The 15,000-nt window shown below is 45.2% G+C and overlaps 5 non-coding genes and 4 pseudogenes across 5 annotated transcripts; all 9 read right to left on the bottom strand.

The window, feature by feature from the left end:
• Nucleotides 1–4,945: 4,945 nt before the first annotated feature.
• Nucleotides 4,946–5,033, bottom strand: LOC138773169 (U2 spliceosomal RNA; annotated as a pseudogene).
• Nucleotides 5,034–5,978: 945 nt separating this feature from the next.
• LOC138773216 (U2 spliceosomal RNA) lies at nt 5,979–6,169 on the bottom strand. Its single transcript, XR_011359926.1, has one exon. It is a non-coding gene; the product is annotated as a U2 spliceosomal RNA (small nuclear RNA).
• A 954-nt stretch (nt 6,170–7,123) lies between these two features.
• LOC138773177 (U2 spliceosomal RNA) lies at nt 7,124–7,314 on the bottom strand. The gene has a single exon (XR_011359889.1). It is a non-coding gene; the product is annotated as a U2 spliceosomal RNA (small nuclear RNA).
• A 963-nt stretch (nt 7,315–8,277) lies between these two features.
• LOC138773602 (U2 spliceosomal RNA) lies at nt 8,278–8,495 on the bottom strand (annotated as a pseudogene).
• Nucleotides 8,496–9,211: 716 nt separating this feature from the next.
• On the bottom strand, nt 9,212–9,278 carry LOC138773656 (U2 spliceosomal RNA; annotated as a pseudogene).
• Nucleotides 9,279–10,229: 951 nt separating this feature from the next.
• On the bottom strand, nt 10,230–10,421 carry LOC138773412 (U2 spliceosomal RNA). The gene has a single exon (XR_011360113.1). It is a non-coding gene; the product is annotated as a U2 spliceosomal RNA (small nuclear RNA).
• A 945-nt stretch (nt 10,422–11,366) lies between these two features.
• LOC138773539 (U2 spliceosomal RNA) lies at nt 11,367–11,567 on the bottom strand (annotated as a pseudogene).
• A 1,383-nt stretch (nt 11,568–12,950) lies between these two features.
• On the bottom strand, nt 12,951–13,150 carry LOC138773145 (U2 spliceosomal RNA). The gene has a single exon (XR_011359883.1). It is a non-coding gene; the product is annotated as a U2 spliceosomal RNA (small nuclear RNA).
• A 982-nt stretch (nt 13,151–14,132) lies between these two features.
• Nucleotides 14,133–14,323, bottom strand: LOC138773661 (U2 spliceosomal RNA). The gene has a single exon (XR_011360206.1). It is a non-coding gene; the product is annotated as a U2 spliceosomal RNA (small nuclear RNA).
• Nucleotides 14,324–15,000: the final 677 nt, after the last annotated feature.

Genomic DNA, 15,000 nt, shown 5'->3' with positions numbered 1-15,000 from the left:
CTACAGTCAAACGGCCATCAGGTCACCTACCATGACTCATCACAGCAACCAAGTCCATAAAAAACATCATAGGAATACTAAACAAAAAAACTAAAAACATTCAAAAAAACAAAAACACAAAAAACAAAATTGGTCAAGATTACTCACATGTTACCCCATCGCGAAAATTTCCAAATGTCCTCTGCTTTGTCTTCTCCATTCCTTTTCTTTTCCACCAAATAGACGACAAAGACTCTCGCTAAAAACAGTTTTTTGCATTCAATAGGAGAAATAAAAACATGTTTAAAAACCAGCAAATTACGACAATCCCATAAAACTTCTTTAAAAATTGAAAAAACAATCCAACACACTCGGGCACTTGTCTCTTTGCTAAAATCTTGACCAATTAAAATCCTTTGAAAATTAAAATGACTAAGACCAGTAACAGCACTAAAAAAACTCTCTAAAAGGGATAAAAGCGTTTTAGCATAAAAACAGTCCCAAAAAATATGAAAAATGTCCTCCCTCCCAACACAACCTTCTCTAGGGCACTTATCGTTCACACGTATTCCTCGTCCATTCAAAAATGCCCGTGTTGGGAGACATCCATGCAAGGACAGCCACGCCACATCCCTCTGTCTATTAGAGAGACCAAAAACATTAAAAAGGTTCCAGACCTTTGCTGACTGTACAGAATTGCAGAATGGTACTTCATATAACCTCTCGTCTTTTCTCAAGGCTCGCTGTAATTTCTCTTTTTCAGGCTTACCTAAAGAGCTCAGGTTATACTGATCATTGAAGGACCTAAGGACCACATAAAAGGTAGGAATAACAAATGACATGGGTCTACTCAGATCCTTCTCACACCAGCCCCATTTAGTAAACAACCATCCTGCTAAATACCTGCACATGTCAGCGGTCCTACTATTGTTCTGGCTAGTCTTAAAAATCAATAAAAAATAATGCATTTTTAAAAACAAATCAACATTCGGAAAATTAAAACCACCATATTTCTCACTACTTAAAACCTTTTCTCTTCTCATTTTCTCCATCTTAGAACCCCAAAAAAAGATAAAAAGTTTCCTCGTCGTTCTTCTAACCCACAATGGTTTGGGTGGAAAAATCATTGCAATGTATAAAAGCATCGGTAAAATCACAGTCTTAATAATTAAAATTTTTCCTTTAAAAGATAAGTTCCGTAATTTCCAAAAATTTAACTTCTTTTCAATCTTCTGCTCCAACTCCACATAGCTCTTCCTTGCTTTTAGATCTTTCTCATAGGTCATGCCCAGGACATCAATATTGTCTTTTTCCACCACCCCATCCACTACTACTTTTTCCTGCTTACCAAAATTACATAACTGACATTTATTCCAATTTACACTCATTCCACTCACACAACAAAATAATTTAACATGTAAATTGACTCTACGTAAGTCCGCCAGGGATGTACATGTAAAAACCACATCATCCATATAACTTAATGATTTCACTGTCATACCTGCACTACCTGGGATAAAAACACCATCAACACATTTATCTTTTTGCACGGATTTTAAAAGAGCCTCTATAACACAAATAAAAAGAATTGGGGACAGAGGACATCCCTGGCGGACCCCAGATAAAATATTAAAAGCAGGACTAAAATGGCCATTAACTAAAACCTGAGCACTCACATCCTGATAAAAACCTCTGATTACTCTCAATAAAAACTCAGGGACACCAAGACGTTTTAACACTAAAAACATAAAATTGTGTGGCACCTTGTCATACGCTTTTTCAAAATCTACAGACTCAACAAACAGAGGAGAATTATTAAAACCAGCACTGTAAACAATATCTCTTAAAATCAATAAATTATCAGTAATTCTCCTCCCTGGTACGGCACACACCTGGTACTCCCCCACCATGTGACCCACCACCTCACTCATTCTTAATGCCACTATTTTTGCAATAATTTTATAATCCACGTTTAAAAGCGTAATTGGTCTCCAATTCTTAATGTCCCTCTCGTCTCCTTTTTTAAAAATAAGAGTAATCATACCCTTCTTCATTGATTCTGATAAAAGTCCTGAATTAAAAACATGCTGGATGACATAGGTAAAATCTTCTTTTAAAATATCCCAAAAAGCAATATAAAATTCTACAGGGAGACCGTCTCCTCCTGGCGTCTTCCCTTTCGCCATCTTGTCTATTGCTTGTTTGATCTCCCCTTCACCAACGTCACCATTTAAAAATTCTTGCATGTTATCAGGAATACAATTATCTAAAACCTTACAATAGTCGTTCATCTCTGCCTCACTAGCTCTGCTTTGATTACTAAAAAGTGTTTTGTAAAAATTACCGACCTCTTCCACCACTTCATCACCAGTCACTTCTCCTGTGGAAGTTAAACGGATTTAAAATATCCTTTGGCCTTAAAACACTTTTTAAAAAAGAAACGGGAACACTGCTCATCCTCCTCCATCTTCTGTACCTTGGCCGCATACACAATATTCTTCCCCCTTTCCACCAATGCTTTCCTCATCTCTTCTTTTATCTTCTTTACCTCCACCTCCACATCAATCCCAACACTTTTAAATTTATATAGCGCCTCTAGTTGGGATATTAGGTCTGCTTCTTTCTTTCTCTTCTTTTTAGCTTTTTCTATGCAAGTCTTCTTAAAAAATTGTGCGAATCTGACTTTGGACCAGTCCCACCATGCTAAAATATCTTTAAAATTCCGTTTCTTTGACACACAAAATAAAAACTCCTTCTTAAAATCTTCTATTACTTCCTCTTCCTGTAACAGACTTACATTCAGCTTCCACAGCCCTCTCCCAAAGCTAGTGGATTCATTAATACTAATCTCAGCCACCACCATCTTATGGTCTGAGAAAGAAAGCATCACGTGATCGCACCGGACCACCTTAACCCCTTCAGACACAAAAATGTAATCCAACCGGGATCTACAGCGGCCACTATCCGATATATATGTAAATCTGTCATCAGTGCTAATCATCAGCCCAGTATCAATGTAACGTAAGTCTTGTATAATCTGATTTAAAGCATTGGAAGTAACATCAGTTCTTACTTCAGCAGAGCTCTCACGATCATTGGCAGATCGAATACAATTAAAATCTCCAGCGACTACTGTAAAATCACGCCCAGGCATAAAATATTTAAGAGACTCTAAAAATAAAATCCGTGCTTGTTTTTCAGCAGGTGCATAAACATTAAAAATTCTTATTCTCTGTCCCAAAAAATCCAGATTTAAAACCATACAACGTCCTGGGATTAAAATCTGGCAATCTAAAAACTTAATACCATCATTTTTCAATAAAATACCAATGCCTTCATTTTATTGTCTGTGCATGGAGACCAAAAAGACTGCCCCTTCCTCCACTCATCTCCATGTGGGGCAGATTTTATTGCACATTCTTGTAAACAGAGGATATCCGCATTAACATTCTCGAGGCGCTCTAATATTGCTGCTCTCCTACTTGCAGACCCAATACTTCGCACATTAATTGTAGCCACACATAAACTCATTAAAAAATTAATGAGAAAAAACATGTTCACAGCCATGGCAGCTACTTTTTAAAACTCTGACTTTCCACTCTCCTCATAACACTCACATTACAATCAGGCGACCCTGGATCAGAGTCCCTGTCCATCTCTTCATTCCACTCCTGAACAGGATCCTCCTGTTCACCAGACCATCTTCCTTTTTTGGATTTCCTCCTCTCACTTTGCAATTCATCCACCTCCTCCTCCTCACCACCAGGGTGTGACTCACCACTCCCCTCGTTAGCACGTTGACCAGGTGTTAATGATGCATCAGATTCCTCTCCACCTTCTTCCATTTGCTCTCCCTCCTCCACCACAGGGTCAGTGCACTTCACTTCCATATCCACACTTAACCCCTCATTCACCAGTGACTCACCACTCCTTACTTCCTCAGAGCCACTTTGTGAGTCATTTTTCAGTTCACTTTTCCTCCCTTTCCCACCTTTTCTCTCTGTACTGGTTGTAGCACTCTGTTGTACATTTTCCACAATCACACCAGTACCAGCACCTCTCACATTTTTTCCAGACACACCAGACTCTCTTTCTTTAGGCATATCCATCTCTTTCTCACCTCCTGTATTTTTGCTCATATGCTCCTTCTTCCCTCCAGCCGCCTCAGCATAACTCCTCTTTTTATACCATAAATTACAATTTTTAGCCAAATGCTCATCACTACCGCATATATCACAAGTTTTCCTCTCTGTGCATGACCCAGCATTATGCCCAGTTTTCCCGCAATTTCTGCAACATTCTCCTCTTTCTGGACACCTGTCCTGGACATGACCATATGCATGACACCGTCTACAATATTCCAACTGCCCGTCATAGAAACAAAATCCTCTTTCTCCTCCAATAGAAAAAACTTGCGGTATACTTTTAAATCCACTTATCACATTTTCATCTTGTTTAAACTTTACCAAAAACTTCCTTTTTCCATTTAGGTAACCGTACTTATTTCTCAGTCTTCCCAAAAACTTTACTTCCTCACAGTAGCGAAGCAAAAAACCAGACACCATTTCATCGGTTACCTTAGGGTTATACATATGGATTACCACCATTTTGGACATTCGCATAAACAAAGGCACAATTTTCACCATTTTCATTACTTCTGGCTCCTCTTTCCTCTTCATCTCTTCCAAATCCTTATAGACACGCTGGCACAACTCGGAATTAAAGAAAGTGATATCGTAAATACCTTGTCTTGCAAAATCTTGTAATCCCAACACATCCGTTACCTGTAGGTACTGAAGCTTCCGGATGATCTCCAGCACCACTTGGTCCAATCCAATTTTCTCCCGATATTGTATGGGGACAAAAATCCTCACTGTGTCCTCGACTCCTCGAGACCGTTCTCCATCCATTTTTGCAGGCTTAAATACCTACGATCGCAACCCCGTAATAATCCAGGGCCCCCACAAGGAGGACCCCGATCACCACCCCCTCTGACCAGACCAAACGCAGCAAAGATACTACACTTGATCTTAGCCAAAAGGCCGAGAAGCGATGGCCACAACGGTTTCCCGAAAACTCCCCTTCTCGGACACCACGTCCTTCTTGTTAAGGCGAAGCCAGACATACATACCCTATTATGCGCTCCACCCTCTCAGATGGCGGACCGGACGTGCTTTCACACTGCATCTCCTATTGCCTAGCACTGCCTCTGTCTTCCTTTCTGCTCTCAAATCTGAATAGCTCCACCCCCCAATCACACTGCGTCTGCTTCCACCTGATGGATGGCAGACATACACGTCTCTGTCTCTGTCTCCGTCTCTGTCTGGCATACATGACATGCAGCTAGCTCTTTGGCTGGCTGTCTCTGTAGCTGGCTGGCTGTCTCTGTGGCTGGCTGCCTAGCTGGCTAGCTTATTATTAGTACCTACCTACCTACCTACCTATCTATCTATCTATCTATCTATCTATCTATCTATCTAATCTATCCTATCTATCCTATCTATTCTATCTAATGTATCTAATCTATCTATCAAAGAACATGGAGGGTGAATTCTCCCAGCTGGAGCCGTAGGCAGGCAGCATCAGCAGGATACATCGGCCGGCCACCAGGAAATCAAATCCAAAGGAAACGGTTTAATAAACTGCACCTACCTTTCCACCTACCTGCTCGGTCGCTTGACCGGCTGCAACTGAGCTGCTTGTTGTGCTGGCAGCTGTGTATAGCAGCAAAGCCTTGATGACATCACGTCCCGCGATGACATCACCAGCACTGGCCCGGCAGCCAAGTTGTAAACAACTCTGCCAGTTGGTTGCCATGGCAACAGAGGCCAGCAGTCTTGGACAAACAAACTTTTCGTAGCCACACTCGGGCTAATTTTTCGGGGTCGGTCCACCTGCGCACAACACACTCGAGGGATGTTTCTTGCAAAACAGTAGTTTCAGGTGCAGCCGGCTTGTTTCCTTCTTCATTCTTTTGCTCTGTTTTTTGCAAACTCATTAGGGGGTGCACTGAACCTGGAGGCACTGCAATACCAGGTCAATGCCTGGAGAGGACAGAGCAAGCTCTTTTTCCATCTCCCTGTTCTAAAAATCCATTTAATATATGGTCCCCAGATAGGGGACGTATCAGATATTAAACTGATAAGAACAGATACTACACTTGATCTTAGCCAAAAGGCCGAGAAGCGATGGCCACAACGGTTTCCCGAAAACTCCCCTTCTCGGACACCACGTCCTTCTTGTTAAGGCGAAGCCAGACATACATACCCTATTATGCGCTCCACCCTCTCAGATGGCGGACCGGACGTGCTTTCACACTGCATCTCCTATTGCCTAGCACTGCCTCTGTCTTCCTTTCTGCTCTCAAATCTGAATAGCTCCACCCCCCAATCACACTGCGTCTGCTTCCACCTGATGGATGGCAGACATACACGTCTCTGTCTCTGTCTCCGTCTCTGTCTGGCATACATGACATGCAGCTAGCTCTTTGGCTGGCTGTCTCTGTAGCTGGCTGGCTGTCTCTGTGGCTGGCTGCCTAGCTGGCTAGCTTATTATTAGTACCTACCTACCTACCTACCTACCTATCTATCTATCTATCTATCTATCTATCTATCTATCTATCTAATCTATCCTATCTATCCTATCTATTCTATCTAATGTATCTAATCTATCTATCAAAGAACAACGAGGGTGAATTCTCCCAGCTGGAGCCGTAGGCAGGCAGCATCAGCAGGATACATCGGCCGGCCACCAGGAAATCAAATCCAAAGGAAACGGTTTAATAAACTGCACCTACCTTTCCACCTACCTGCTCGGTCGCTTGACCGGCTGCAACTGAGCTGCTTGTTGTGCTGGCAGCTGTGTATAGCAGCAAAGCCTTGATGACATCACGTCCCGCGATGACATCACCAGCACTGGCCCGGCAGCCAAGTTGTAAACAACTCTGCCAGTTGGTTGCCATGGCAACAGAGGCCAGCAAGTCTTGGACAAACAAACTTTTCGTAGCCACACTCGGGCTAATTTTTTGGGGTCGGTCCACCTGCGCACAACACACTCGAGGGATGTTTCTTGCAAAACAGTAGTTTCAGGTGCAGCCGGCTTGTTTCCTTCTTCATTCTTTTGCTCTGTTTTTTGCAAACTCATTAGGGGGTGCACTGAACCTGGAGGCACTGCAATACCAGGTCAATGCCTGGAGAGGACAGAGCAAGCTCTTTTTCCATCTCCCTGTTCTAAAAATCCATTTAATATATGGTCCCCAGATAGGGGACGTATCAGATATTAAACTGATAAGAACAGATACTACACTTGATCTTAGCCAAAAGGCCGAGAAGCGATGGCCACAACGGTTTCCCGAAAACTCCCCTTCTCGGACACCACGTCCTTCTTGTTAAGGCGAAGCCAGACATACATACCCTATTATGCGCTCCACCCTCTCAGATGGCGGACCGGACGTGCTTTCACACTGCATCTCCTATTGCCTAGCACTGCCTCTGTCTTCCTTTCTGCTCTCAAATCTGAATAGCTCCACCCCCCAATCACACTGCGTCTGCTTCCACCTGATGGATGGCAGACATACACGTCTCTGTCTCTGTCTCCGTCTCTGTCTGGCATACATGACATGCAGCTAGCTCTTTGGCTGGCTGTCTCTGTAGCTGGCTGGCTGTCTCTGTGGCTGGCTGCCTAGCTGGCTAGCTTATTATTAGTACCTACCTACCTACCTACCTACCTATCTATCTATCTATCTATCTATCTATCTATCTATCTATCTATCTAATCTATCCTATCTATCCTATCTATTCTATCTAATGTATCTAATCTATCTATCAAAGAACATGGAGGGTGAATTCTCCCAGCTGGAGCCGTAGGCAGGCAGCATCAGCAGGATACATCGGCCGGCCACCAGGAAATCAAATCCAAAGGAAACGGTTTAATAAACTGCACCTACCTTTCCACCTACCTGCTCGGAGTCGCTTGACCGGCTGCAACTGAGCTGCTTGTTGTGCTGGCAGCTGTGTATAGGCAGCAAAGCCTTGATGACATCACGTCCCGCGATGACATCACCAGCACTGGCCCGGCAGCCAAGTTGTAAACAACTCTGCCAGTTGGTTGCCATGGCAACAGAGGCCAGCAAGTCTTGGACAAACAAACTTTTCGTAGCCACACTCGGGCTAATTTTTCGGGGTCGGTCCACCTGCGCACAACACACTCGAGGGGATGTTTCTTGCAAAACAGTAGTTTCAGGTGCAGCCGGCTTGTTTCCTTCTTCATTCTTTGCTCTGTTTTTTGCAAACTCATTAGGGGGGTGGCACTGAACCTGGAGGCACTGCAATACCAGGTCAATGCCTGGAGAGGACAGAGCAAGCTCTTTTTCCATCTCCCTGTTCTAAAAATCCATTTAATATATGGTCCCCAGATAGGGGACGTATCAGATATTAAACTGATAAGAACAGATTTTTTTTTTTTTTTGAGAGTCGAGGCAACGTGCTCTCATCACCCAAGTGCTACTAAAAAAGTGTAGCGTGCCACACAAAAAAGTGCACTAGGATGCGGTCTATCGCAAGCCCACTCTAAAAAGAGATGGGCCCCCAACACACCTAATTCCCTTCCCTTCCGGGCCAAAAGGCACCTGCAAAGGTCCAGGACAAATGTCCGCTCTCAGACGAGGCCAAGAGCAGACCGGTAAACAACTACGGCTTGTACCTGAGCGTAACCCAGGCACTCACCGTTCGTCATTCAATCAAAAGGTGGTCACGTCCCGAAGGAGAACCGGGGGTGCAGGGAGGCAAGGAGCGCAGATGGCCACACATGCCTCCCCTAGACCTCCGAGGGGTCCCCAAAAGGCGACCGCACCCCGAAGGATCCTAGTGACAAACAAACGTGAAAGTGAACACACAGTGACAAAAAGAATAAATAAATCAGACGTGCGCTGTGCAAAACAGCCCGGACATCTGGCCGGATCTATAAAAATTCCTCGTAATTTTCACAGAGCCAGAGGCCGGAAAACTAGAGGTGTGTGCTCAAAGGGGTGTGAATGTGAAGTGCGTGCTCAGTGCCATTCCTCAATTGGGGTCCCACACCCAGTGAGTTCAGGCACCCTGGGGTCACCACTCCCAGGGCACTTCTGCACCTCGACTCTCAACCCCCTCGAAACCTCATGGCCAGATCCAGACGGGCATGACCTACTAGGAAGGCTGCTCAGGCCGCACAGCCAACCGTTCTACCCATGCCGTCTGTGTGGTTCTCTGCTCACTTAAGAACAGATACTACACTTGATCTTAGCCAAAAGGCCGAGAAGCGATGGCCACAACGGTTTCCCGAAAACTCCCCTTCTCGGACACCACGTCCTTCTTGTTAAGGCGAAGCCAGACATACATACCCTATTATGCGCTCCACCCTCTCAGATGGCGGACCGGACGTGCTTTCACACTGCATCTCCTATTGCCTAGCACTGCCTCTGTCTTCCTTTCTGCTCTCAAATCTGAATAGCTCCACCCCCCAATCACACTGCGTCTGCTTCCACCTGATGGATGGCAGACATACACGTCTCTGTCTCTGTCTCCGTCTCTGTCTGGCATACATGACATGCAGCTAGCTCTTTGGCTGGCTGTCTCTGTAGCTGGCTGGCTGTCTCTGTGGCTGGCTGCCTAGCTGGCTAGCTTATTATTAGTACCTACCTACCTACCTACCTATCTATCTATCTATCTATCTATCTATCTATCTATCTATCTAATCTATCCTATCTATCCTATCTATTCTATCTAATGTATCTAATCTATCTATCAAAGAACATGGAGGGTGAATTCTCCCAGCTGGAGCCGTAGGCAGGCAGCATCAGCAGGATACATCGGCCGGCCACCAGGAAATCAAATCCAAAGGAAACGGTTTAATAAACTGCACCTACCTTTCCACCTACCTGCTCGGATCGCTTGACCGGCTGCAACTGAGCTGCTTGTTGTGCTGGCAGCTGTGTATAGCAGCAAAGCCTTGATGACATCACGTCCCGCGATGACATCACCAGCACTGGCCCGGCAGCCAAGTTGTAAACAACTCTGCCAGTTGGTTGCCATGGCAACAGAGGCCAGCAAGTCTTGGACAAACAAACTTTTCGTAGCCACACTCGGGCTAATTTTTCGGGGTCGGTCCACCTGCGCACAACACACTCGAGGGATGTTTCTTGCAAAACAGTAGTTTCAGGTGCAGCCGGCTTGTTTCCTTCTTCATTCTTTTGCTCTGTTTTTTGCAAACTCATTAGGGGGTGCACTGAACCTGGAGGCACTGCAATACCAGGTCAATGCCTGGAGAGGACAGAGCAAGCTCTTTTTCCATCTCCCTGTTCTAAAAATCCATTTAATATATGGTCCCCAGATAGGGGACGTATCAGATATTAAACTGATAAGAACAGATACTACACTTGATCTTAGCCAAAAGGGCCGAGAAGCGATGGCCACAACGGTTTCCCGAAAACTCCCCTTCTCGGACACCACGTCCTTCTTGTTAAGGCGAAGCCAGACATACATACCCTATTATGCGCTCCACCCTCTCAGATGGCGGACCGGACGTGCTTTCACACTGCATCTCCTATTGCCTAGCACTGCCTCTGTCTTCCTTTCTGCTCTCAAATCTGAATAGCTCCACCCCCCAATCACACTGCGTCTGCTTCCACCTGATGGATGGCAGACATACACGTCTCTGTCTCTGTCTCCGTCTCTGTCTGGCATACATGACATGCAGCTAGCTCTTTGGCTGGCTGTCTCTGTAGCTGGCTGGCTGTCTCTGTGGCTGGCTGCCTAGCTGGCTAGCTTATTATTAGTACCTACCTACCTACCTACCTACCTATCTATCTATCTATCTATCTATCTATCTATCTAATCTATCCTATCTATCCTATCTATTCTATCTAATGTATCTAATCTATCTATCAAAGAACATGGAGGGTGAATTCTCCCAGCTGGAGCCGTAGGCAGGCAGCAACAGCAGGATACATCGGCCGGCCACCAGGAAATCAAATCCAAAGGAAACGGTTTAATAAACTGCACCTACCTTTCCACCTACCTGCTCGGTCGCTTGACCGGCTGCAACTGAGCTGCTTGTTGTGCTGGCAGCTGTGTATAGCAGCAAAGCCTTGATGACATCACGTCCCGCGATGACATCACCAGCACTGGCCCGGCAGCCAAGTTGTAAACAACTCTGCCAGTTGGTTGCCATGGCAACAGAGGCCAGCAAGTCTGGACAAACAAACTTTTCGTAGCCACACTCGGGCTAATTTTTCGGGGTCGGTCCACCTGCGCACAACACACTCGAGGGATGTTTCTTGCAAAACAGTAGTTTCAGGTGCAGCCGGCTTGTTTCCTTCTTCATTCTTTTGCTCTGTTTTTTGCAAACTCATTAGGGGGTGCACTGAACCTGGAGGCACTGCAATACCAGGTCAATGCCTGGAGAGGACAGAGCAAGCTCTTTTTCCATCTCCCTGTTCTAAAAATCCATTTAATATATGGTCCCCAGATAGGGGACGTATCAGATATTAAACTGATAAGAACAGATTTTTTTTTTTTTTTTTTTAAAACCATTCAGAATGGTTTAAAATCGATATGAACAGGAAAAACCTGCTCACATCCCCTTTAATACTCCAACCATCTCATCATCATGGTCATTTCACTCAGAAATCAACAAACACATAAAGCTATTTTGACAAAACTTAAAACATATCTATAGTAAGTAAAGAAAAAACATAGACTTACTTCAAAACCATCAAGGTCTCATTCCTCCTTTGAAAGCAAAAAAGGACAATACATGTAGCATAATACCTGTTTTTTGACCCAGACTCTGATATTCTTTTCGCAATATCCGGGGGCACTTTATAGGTCTCAAAAAAACCTATTCCCCTGCTTCTCCCAATGCGTAGTCACTTCTACTATATAACTGAGTTTAAAAGAAAAATGTTCTCTCTACAGAGTCTATCTGATCCCAACATTCCTGTGAGATTAACAGGTAGTCTTCTCCGTTCCTCTTCTGTAAGGCACCTTCCCATCCTCCTCCTTAACTCTGCCTCTCTAGATATTGCTTTGGGTACTCTTGAAATAGAAATATCTATTTCTTCCTACTGTTGGGGGACTTGCCTCCACTTGACACGCTCCGTCTCTTTTTTACTTCTCTTCCCTTGTGGTGGACTACCAGCGCCCCCAGTGGGCTCTTGCCTACCTTCATGCTCCCTTCCACTTTTCTTTTTCGCAGGACAGAATGCGTATAAATCGCTGTGCTCCCACATAGTGACATATTTTTTTCCTATCCATGACTCAGTGGAGTGCCCTTCTCCTTGACATTTGGAACAATAGGAGACTGTGGCATTGATCCTTCGTATGACCATACTGTTTGCAATTCCTGCAGAAAATCTCCATTCCCCGAGAAAAACAAGTCGCCATTGACAGACCCAATCTTAAATCTTGCTGGGGAACACATAATATATCGCTTTCCGATACCTTGAACTTCACGAGGAATCTCCATTTCATTGTCCACAAACCAAAAACGATTCAGGACCTTACCCTTAGCAGCGACTTCTTCACAGTACTTCATCAGAAATGCCGAAATTTCCTCCTCCAACACATAAGGGCTATACATCCTTATTGTTATCAGTCTTTCTCTCCTCGGAAAATGAGAGGCAATGTCAATACCATTCAATATAACATCATTCCTAACACTCTCCATCTTACCCAGAAGATAGCTGTGATCCTCTTCCGAACTTAATACCAAATCGTAGATCCCTCGCCTTGGGAACTCCAAACATGCCAAGATTTGTCTCCGTTCCAGACCCAGCAATCTGAAGAAAACCTCTTCCACCAAAAAATCTAGGCCCAACTCCTTCTTCCTGGGGTCCTTCAACGTAAAACGCACCCCATTTCTAATTCTTGCGTAAGCTGGGACTTCTTCTGGCACAGTTCCATCTTCGTTGGTGGCATCCATCTTCCAAGAAAAAAAAACAGCACAACCCACGATGCACCTCCCCTGCGGATGCAGGTAGGTGTGATCGCTTCCCGTTGCCTGGGGACTAAGCCGCCTGCCAAAAGCAGCAAGGAGGTAATCCTCCAAGGCCAACAGGTCGGGTACCCCAGGCACCTTCTGACCAGATCTCCTGTAGATACTACACTTGATCTTAGCCAAAAGGCCGAGAAGCGATGGCCACAACGGTTTCCCGAAAACTCCCCTTCTCGGACACCACGTCCTTCTTGTTAAGGCGAAGCCAGACATACATACCCTATTATGCGCTCCACCCTCTCAGATGGCGGACCGGACGTGCTTTCACACTGCATCTCCTATTGCCTAGCACTGCCTCTGTCTTCCTTTCTGCTCTCAAATCTGAATAGCTCCACCCCCCAATCACACTGCGTCTGCTTCCACCTGATGGATGGCAGACATACACGTCTCTGTCTCTGTCTCCGTCTCTGTCTGGCATACATGACATGCAGCTAGCTCTTTGGCTGGCTGTCTCTGTAGCTGGCTGGCTGTCTCTGTGGCTGGCTGCCTAGCTGGCTAGCTTATTATTAGTACCTACCTACCTACCTACCTACCTACCTCTCTATCTATCTATCTATCTATCTATCTATCTATCTATCTATCTATCTATCTATCTATCTATCTAATCTATCCTATCTATCCTATCTATTCTATCTAATGTATCTAATCTATCTATCAAAGAACATGGAGGGTGAATTCTCCCAGCTGGAGCCTAGGCAGGCAGCATCAGCAGGATACATCGGCCGGCCACCAGGAAATCAAATCCAAAGGAAACGGTTTTAATAACTGCACCTACCTTTCCACCTACCTGCTCGGTCGCTTGAACCGGCTGCAACTGAGCTGCTTGTTGTGCTGGCAGCTGTGTATAGCAGCAAAGCCTTGATGACATCACGTCCCGCGATGACATCACCAGCACTGGCCCGGCAGCCAAGTTGTAAACAACTCTGCCAGTTGGTTGCCATGGCAACAGAGGCCAGCAAGTCTTGGACAAACAAACTTTTCGTAGCCACACTCGGGCTAATTTTTCGGGGTCGGTCCACCTGCGCACAACACACTCGAGGGATGTTTCTTGCAAAACAGTAGTTTCAGGTGCAGCCGGCTTGTTTCCTTCTTCATTCTTTTGCTCTGTTTTTTGCAAACTCATTAGGGGGTGCACTGAACCTGGAGGCACTGCAATACCAGGTCAATGCCTGGAGAGGACAGAGCAAGCTCTTTTTCCATCTCCCTGTTCTAAAAATCCATTTAATATATGGTCCCCAGATAGGGGACGTATCAGATATTAAACTGATAAGAACAGATACTACACTTGATCTTAGCCAAAAGGCCGAGAAGCGATGGCCACAACGGTTTCCCGAAAACTCCCCTTCTCGGACACCACGTCCTTCTTGTTAAGGCGAAGCCAGACATACATACCCTATTATGCGCTCCACCCTCTCAGATGGCGGACCGGACGTGCTTTCACACTGCATCTCCTATTGCCTAGCACTGCCTCTGTCTTCCTTTCTGCTCTCAAATCTGAATAGCTCCACCCCCCAATCACACTGCGTCTGCTTCCACCTGATGGATGGCAGACATACACGTCTCTGTCTCTGTCTCCGTCTCTGTCGGCATACATGACATGCAGCTAGCTCTTTGGCTGGCTGTCTCTGTAGCTGGCTGGCTGTCTCTGTGGCTGGCTGCCTAGCTGGCTAGCTTATTATTAGTACCTACCTACCTACCTACCTACCTACTATCTATCTATCTATCTATCTATCTATCTATCTATCTATCTATCTAATCTATCCTATCTATCCTATCTATTCTATCTAATGTATCTAATCTATCTATCAAAGAACATGGAGGGTGAATTCTCCCAGCTGGAGCCGTAGGCAGGCAGCATCAGCAGGATACATCGGCCGGCCACCAGGAAATCAAATCCAAGGAAACGGTTTAATAAACTGCACCTACCTTTCCACCTACCTGCTCTGGTCGCTTGACGGCTGCAACTGAGCTGCTTGTTGTGCTGGCAGCTGT

The sequence above is a fragment of the Dendropsophus ebraccatus genome, chromosome 14 (assembly GCF_027789765.1).
Source record: "Dendropsophus ebraccatus isolate aDenEbr1 chromosome 14, aDenEbr1.pat, whole genome shotgun sequence".
Lineage (NCBI taxonomy): Eukaryota > Metazoa > Chordata > Amphibia > Anura > Hylidae > Dendropsophus > Dendropsophus ebraccatus.
Note: the sequence above shows the minus strand (reverse complement) of the source record. Positions and strands in the feature narration are given on the sequence as shown.